This window comes from Phyllobates terribilis, unplaced genomic scaffold (assembly GCF_046119375.1).
Source record: "Phyllobates terribilis strain yellow unplaced genomic scaffold, ASM4611937v1 Scaffold_2__4_contigs__length_985480577, whole genome shotgun sequence".
Taxonomy (NCBI): Eukaryota; Metazoa; Chordata; class Amphibia; order Anura; family Dendrobatidae; genus Phyllobates; species Phyllobates terribilis.
The window spans coordinates 515,388,404-515,395,869 of NW_027362762.1; positions in this window are offsets into that span (position 1 = coordinate 515,388,404).

A 7,466-nucleotide genomic window follows, 5' to 3' on the forward strand; every position below is an offset into this window, starting at 1 on the left:
GGAGCTATGGCAGTTACATAAACAAGGGACTGATGGACAGCTCTTATTCTAATTATTTCCACAACTATACAAGCTCATGAGATATCCAGCTATATCCCTTGACACATGAACTTTAATAGTAGTTTAAACCTATCAAGAGGGGTTTATGTTGAATGATGCCTAGTGCCGTACCTTCTTTTGGGCCCCCAACATGGTGTACTTTACTTTCACTGACTGAACAAATAAATGCATCAAACTGACGAATTAGACGTGTCCAGTGTCCGATTGAAGAATATTGGGCCAACCAGAGGATTTGATTCTGAGGGCCAACCTTTCTCCTCCACTCAAGAGCCCCATAGCAGCTGCAAGGTTTGCACTATGAACTCTCCTGAAGGAGAAGCCAGGGCCCACCAGAGGATTCTCCGGTTCTCTGGTGGGCCAGTCCAACCCTTGGACGTGTCATACATTGATTAAGTAACACTTCTTTGCAATTGTGAAGGTCACAGGCAACAGGAGCCTGGTGATCAAAGAAGATCCCCTTAGCAAGACGGACTAATGTGCCCTGCACTGCTTATAAACTAAGGCTATGTTCATATGTCCAGTAATCATCAGAAGAGATCCAGCAAAAATCCATTAACAAAAGTGTTGCAAATATAACCTTTTTGTCCGGCTGAAAAAACTGATTTCAACTTGATTCGTTTTTTTTTAACATTGAAGTTTATGGAAAACGGATCTGGTAATTAGCCATCAGTTTTTCTTTCACTTGAAAAGGATCAGTTTAATTGGAACCAAACTGATGGCTATTTAACTGATCAGTTTTACCTAGACTTCAATGTTAAAACAATGAATCCAGTTAAAATCTTTTTTTCTTTTTTTTTTTTTTTTTTTTAAGCTGGATAAAAAATGTTGTACCTGCTCAACTTTTTTATTAACCGATTGCTGCTGGCTCCATTCTAACTGATGATTACTGGACATGTGAACATAGCCTAAGGCAGGCCCTTAATCTTGTTGCATATACATATTGATTTTGTAGTCATTTGCATGTATGACCCATAAGCCACAATAGATGGTCACAGGCATAAAATAACCACTAATCATTTCACCTACAGTTATCAGTTTCAGTTTCTCCATTAATATGTATGCTGAGGCTGGTTGAATGATTATATCTGCCGCAAATGGCGACAAGCTACTGTCAGACATATTGGATACTGACGATTCTTCTCGAATTAAGATAAGCTAGGTACTGTTAGGATAAATTCTCTCTATGTCATGGCATATCAAAGTCCATGTAGATGTAGGCTATATTCACTTTTTAGTTTCTGTTAATAATGGAAATCATGATGCATTACAGAATCCAGGGCTTGCCAGACCACATTGCTTTATGATGAGGTTGGTCATGCTTCATTATCAAAAAAAAAAAAGAGCTGCATTCACGGTTTTCCTGCCTATGATCAAACAAATTTGTCAGAAGCTGTGACATAGATTTTTAATGACATCTCTTGAATTTTGAGGGATACCTTAATTTAATCTAATGTCTATGGGCAATTTAAAGTAATTGGTGTATGGATGTCACATAGGGTGGTCTCCATCTGTTACCACGCTCAGTAAGCAAGGGCTGAAAGTCACGGCAAAAATGATTTCTCCCTCTGGTAAATATTACAAGAATGGCCGAGCGATGTCATTTGTGATGCAGGTGAATGATGAGGAATGGCATTTTACTTTACCCAGTTGATAATAGTAATGAGCATTTACCATATTCTGGTGGCCATTACAAAATTATCACTTAGCCAAAGCAGTGAATTAAAGGTGCATTCCCTTAACATTACCAGTATATTTGCAGCTTTAAGTAATATTAGGCTAGGTATTTCTTTTTTTCTCAGAACCTCAAGTCATGGGTTTCTTGCAACATTTTATAGAGAAATATTTTTAGAAAATAGTGACAAAACAACATTAAAAAAAGCAATGTGTAGTGTTATCCTTTTACACCCACAGGATTAATATATTACCAGACATCCCTAATAACACGTAAGAATAGTAGCCAATCTTTTTTCCTATATGTCCTGGACATAGAGTTCTCTAGCGTACAGTTTATTCTTGGTAGATACGTTTTTTTCCTTCACCCCATCACATTCTGTTCGCTCTTGCTTGGCTAGACTTTTGTAGACTTATTGGCACCATTCTGGTAGTGTGACTGCCATGAACTTGAGAAATTTCACATGTCACCTTGTTAAATGATACAGTAAAGGAAACAGCTGAAGACCGACTTGGGCAGAACATGAGTCTAAGGAGTTCCACCACCTGGCTCCAATAGAAAAACATTAAGACCATGCTATGATTACATGTTAGATTTTATTTCGAAGACTTTGTTAATACATTAAAAAGTATGATCACCTTTAAGCATTTACTTTTATGTACAGACAATGCCTTCATAACATTTTAAAGGGGTTATCTGAAACCTAACTGAATTTAATATTCAATGTAAAGAAGTAAACACTGTGACAGAGTCACTGGTGTGATATACGAGGGGAGCTATGTGTCACTCAGGTTGCTAGCCTGTGTGAACTGAAACCTGCAAAATTTCTGCCAGCATGTTATATGCTGAGGGTTAACTCACTAAAGGGTGTGTGGTTTTTATGTGAGGGTGGGGAGCCATTCATCCTACCTCAGGGTGTGGCTGAGCAAGGTTTAAATGCTCAGTCACCATTGTTTTTTCTGTTGTTGAGTTTGGAGAGGCAAGGGCTCCAGACTGGAAGGCCACAGCTCAGAGAGGAGCTTAAAGCTGGGACTACAACCTGTGTGGGCGAACCCTACACTGCTATGGAATGTGCTATTGTTTATCTTTTGTTTTGTTGTTTTGCCAGTAAGGCTGTGTTTATATTTGCTGAAGCTGCAGGGCTTTATGTTACATAATAAAGCCTGCAGTGAAAATACGGTTCCTGAGTCTACTTCCCGAAGCGGCCGAGTGAGGCGTCTTATCAAAACACGTTTCTAGAATATTTCAATTAAAAATTCCCTAAGTCTTCCTTTCTACTTTAACTTCTTATGTAAGTTTTTTTTCTTACTTCTGATGATGTCTCATTTGAATATCTCAGCATCCACTGCAGATTCCCAAGTAAGAATTCTGGGTGCTGGTGTAGCAGTCACTACTTCAACTGCTGTTTTCACCCTGAAACAGATTTTCATCAGAGGTGATCATTTCAGGGGCTGGGCTATTCTCTGCTTTACTGAGCATGCGTCAGTTGTCAGTACCAACACATTCTCAGTATGATGTCCATGCTCACTGCAGTGGTACTTTCATTGCGCACTAACAGTTCACTCCCTCGCCAGCTCTAAAGCGTAGTGATGAGCACCATTGTGAAATCTTCCCCTCCTAACAGTATTTGCACTCCCCCCCCAGTCTCTACTTAAAACACTTCTTCCAACTTCTAGCCATTTTTCCCCCAGCACAGCGGCACCCTCCCCATTGAGGTGTAGCCCACCCCTATTAAAGAGCCTGTAGCCAACATTTACGTCAGTCCAGTTCTCCAGAAACCCAAAACCTTCCTTCCTACCCCTATTTCTTAGCCACATTTTTTTTAAATCAGTGAGTACACGATGGCCATACTTATACATGGATGACTATGGGCTGTGAATTATACTACATGGATGACTATGGGCTGTGCATTATATTATATGAAGGATATAGGCTGTGTATTATAGTAATATGGAGGACTTTGGGTTGAGCAGAGGCTGGACAGACATCTGTCTGAAATGAATTAGTAAATCCTGTATTGAGCAGGAGGTTGGATCAGATGACCCTGGAGGTCCCTTCCAACTCTAACATTTTATGTGTCTATGTTTAATTATATTATATGAACGATATGGGCTGTGTATTATACTAATATGGAGGGTGCATTATACTATATGGAGGACTATGGAGAGTGCATTATATTATATGGAGGACTATTGGGTGCATTATAATATATGGAGGACTATCCCTATCCTGGTGTGTATGGTATCCCTCATCCTGGTATGCATGGCACCCTATCCCTCACTCCCAATCCCGGTATGCATGGCACCCCTTACCCCCAATTCTGGTATGCATGGCACCCCGAATCCTGGTATACTGGCACCCCTCATCCCTATCCTGGTGTGTATGGTATCCCTCATCCTGGTATGCATGGTACCCTATCCCTCCCTCCCAATCCCGGTATGCGTGGCATCCCTCACCCCCAATCCCGGTATGCGTGGCACTCCTCATCCCCAATCCCGGTATGCGTGGCACCCCTCATCCTTATCCTGGTATGTATGGTATCCCTCATCCTGGTATGCATGGTACCCCATCCCTCATCCCGGTATGCATGGCACTCCATCCCTCATCCCCAATCCCGGTATGCGTGGCACCCCTCATCCCCAATCCTGGTATGCATGGTCCCCTCACCCCTCAATCCTGGTATGCGTGTTACCCCTCACCCCCCAATCCTGGTATGCGTGGCACCCCTCACCCCCCAATCCTGGTATGTGTGGCACCTCTCACCCCCCAATCCTGGTATGCGTGGCACCCCTCACCCCCCAATCGTGGTATGCGTGGCACCACTCACCCCCCAATCCTGGTATGCGTGGCACCCCTCACCCCCCAATCCTGGTATGCGTGGCACCCCTCACCCCCCAATCCTGGTATGCGCGGTACCCCTCACGCCCCAATCCTGGTATGTGTGGTACCCCTCACCCCCCAATCCTGATATATGCATGGTCCCGTCACCCCCCAATCCTGGTATGTGTGGTACCCCTCACCCCCCAATCCTGGTATGTGTGGTACCCCTCACCCCCCAATCCTGATATATGCATGGTCCCCTCACCCCACAATCCTGTTATGTGTGGCCCCCTCATCCCTTTCACACTGTACACACATACAAAAAAAATAAACAGTTATACTCACCTTTCTTCTCTGTACTCCAGTGCTGCGGTGTCCTCTTCTGCCGGAGGCCGGGGGAGGAGTGCGGCGCCGGAGCACCGCGCTGTCCGGCGCCATTTTGCTGAAGACACACTGTAAATGTGTCTTCAGTAAAATGGCGCCGGATAGCGCAATGCGCACGTGCCGGTCCGAAGCCTTCACTCCGCCCCCGGTCTCCAGCGAAGAGAGGCGCCGCGGCAACGCTCCTACCGGTCAGGTAAGTATGGCGCCGGAGATCGCGGTATGCGTTAAGTGTCTACGCATACCGCGCAATCTCCGGCTCCATACACCTCCTCTTACCTGTAACGGCTGGATGCCTGCTTCTCTCTGGAGCCAGACTGCGCGTCACACATGCGCAGTCTATCGAAGCTTCAGACAGAGACACACATCCCGCCTTATATTATAGATTAAGTATGAACACCTCAAACAGAAATATACCGTAAGCACTTATACACCTCGGCATGCTACATTGTCTGAGGAATAGACATCAACCCAAAACAACGGATATTGATCGAGAACTTATACCCATAGTACTGGGAAAAACCCAATAACATTGATGGGATAAAATATTTTGGCAGAATGTCAAGGAAAACAATAAAGAAAAATTATAATGAGAACAATTATTAAAAAATAGTAAACAATTTATTTGTACATAATAAATATCGACAGGTAAGTCCAATATAAGTCCAATAAAAAAGAGTAGATACATAAGTGACAGGTAGATGATGAGGATACCAAAAAATAGGTCCACATAAAAGACAACAGAGTATATATAATTATAAGACAAGTGTCCGGGCAGCAAAATGTAAAAACATGAAGATGGTCAAAGATGTTGAAAAAATATAAGTAAAATAGTTTAAAGAGAACCTATCATGTCCTGTCTACTATCTCCACTGCCCCCATGGCTTTGTTAGTGATGCAATGTGCATCACTAACAAGCTTTTTTCATTAAAATTGTTGGTATTATAATGATTCTATAACATTTTAAATACTTATATCCTACCTGCTCTTTTTCAGTCACAGGGGTGTGATCCTCATATTCAGTCAGGGGCGGGCGCAGGCGCAGTGAGGCTGTGTAGTTCGCCGCTTCACTGCACATGTGCTATGACCCGCTGCTCCCCACTCGTGCGCAGTGAGGCTGTGTAGTTCGCCGCTTCACTGCACATGTGCTATGACCCGCTGCTCCCCACTCGTGCGCAGTGAGGCTGTGTAGATCACACGCATGGGGAGCAGCAGGTCATAGCGCATGTGCAGTGAAGCTGCGAACTAGATAGCCTCACTGTACATGCACGGGGACCTGCAGCCGGGCATGTAAAACTGCGCATGCGCCCCACAAATATCAGCGATGGCTGGGAGCAAATTTCAAATACGTGGGCGGCGCCAGCAGTGACTGAATGCAGCGCCCACACCTAACTGAATATGAGGATCACACCCCTATGACTGAAAACGAGCAGGTAGGATATAAGTATTTAAATGTTATGGAATTATTATAATACCACCAATTTTAATGAAAAAAAAGCTTGTTAGTGATGCACATTGCATCACTAACAACGCAGTGGGGCAGTATAGATAGTAGATAGGACATGACAGATTCCCTTTAAACCACTGGACAGCCCCCACATGAAAGGTGACAACCCCTCATAATAACAACTGCCAATTAATCAAAATATAACAGTGTAGAGTGAACTGCTCTATGTGAAGTCACAGAGTGAGGATCAGACAGGTTAAAAGATAAGCGACCAAATGCATGAATAAAATTTAATATATGAATTACCAATAAAAAAAAAGTGTCCTCGTGTGAGTTCTAACACCCCGACGCACGTTTTGCGTGGACTTTCTCGCCCCTTTACATAGTTGTTATTTTGAGTTGTGTAAGAGCATGCATTTCTGTGCATGGCACTGCATTTGATATTGGTTACATCAAGATGTTTTGAATTTTTTTTCCATTTTTTTATAGCTTGATTGCCATTTTTCTATGACCTTTTCTTGTTGGTTGTGCAATTTCAACGTTGACAAGTGTATTCCCAAATCACCAGGCATGTCAGGGCATCTTTCAGCAGGTTTATCTACAATTTGGGCAATATTTGTCCTCAAACAAAAGTTAAAAAGCTATGTTTCTTAGGCTGCATAGTTAATAATATAAGGTGAATATGATAGTGACTGCTATCTCAGAACATCATCACTGCAGCAGAAAAGGAGCAAATTAAAAAAAAAAAAGTTTAAGGGGGACTTCTCACCAGGTTTTCCCAATATAAAGTAATGCCACCACCTTTAAGTCCTCTTTTACAACATTCTAGTAAGATGTATGTATGTCTCCAATCTTCTCTGCAAGGCACAAAAAAGATCTTTTATTATACTCACAGACAGCATGCAAATGGTAGAGAAAAAAAAGTCCAGCATCCAATATGGGAAAAAAACAACATTTTTTGTGAAAACAACCTTTAATGAAAAATCTGGTCATCTAGCTTGTGAAGCCTTCTCTTCCTCTTCAGGACCTGCTCGCCAGGTTCCAGGGGACCAGCAGGGTCGTGTTGGTTGAAGAGCCTCTCTTGCT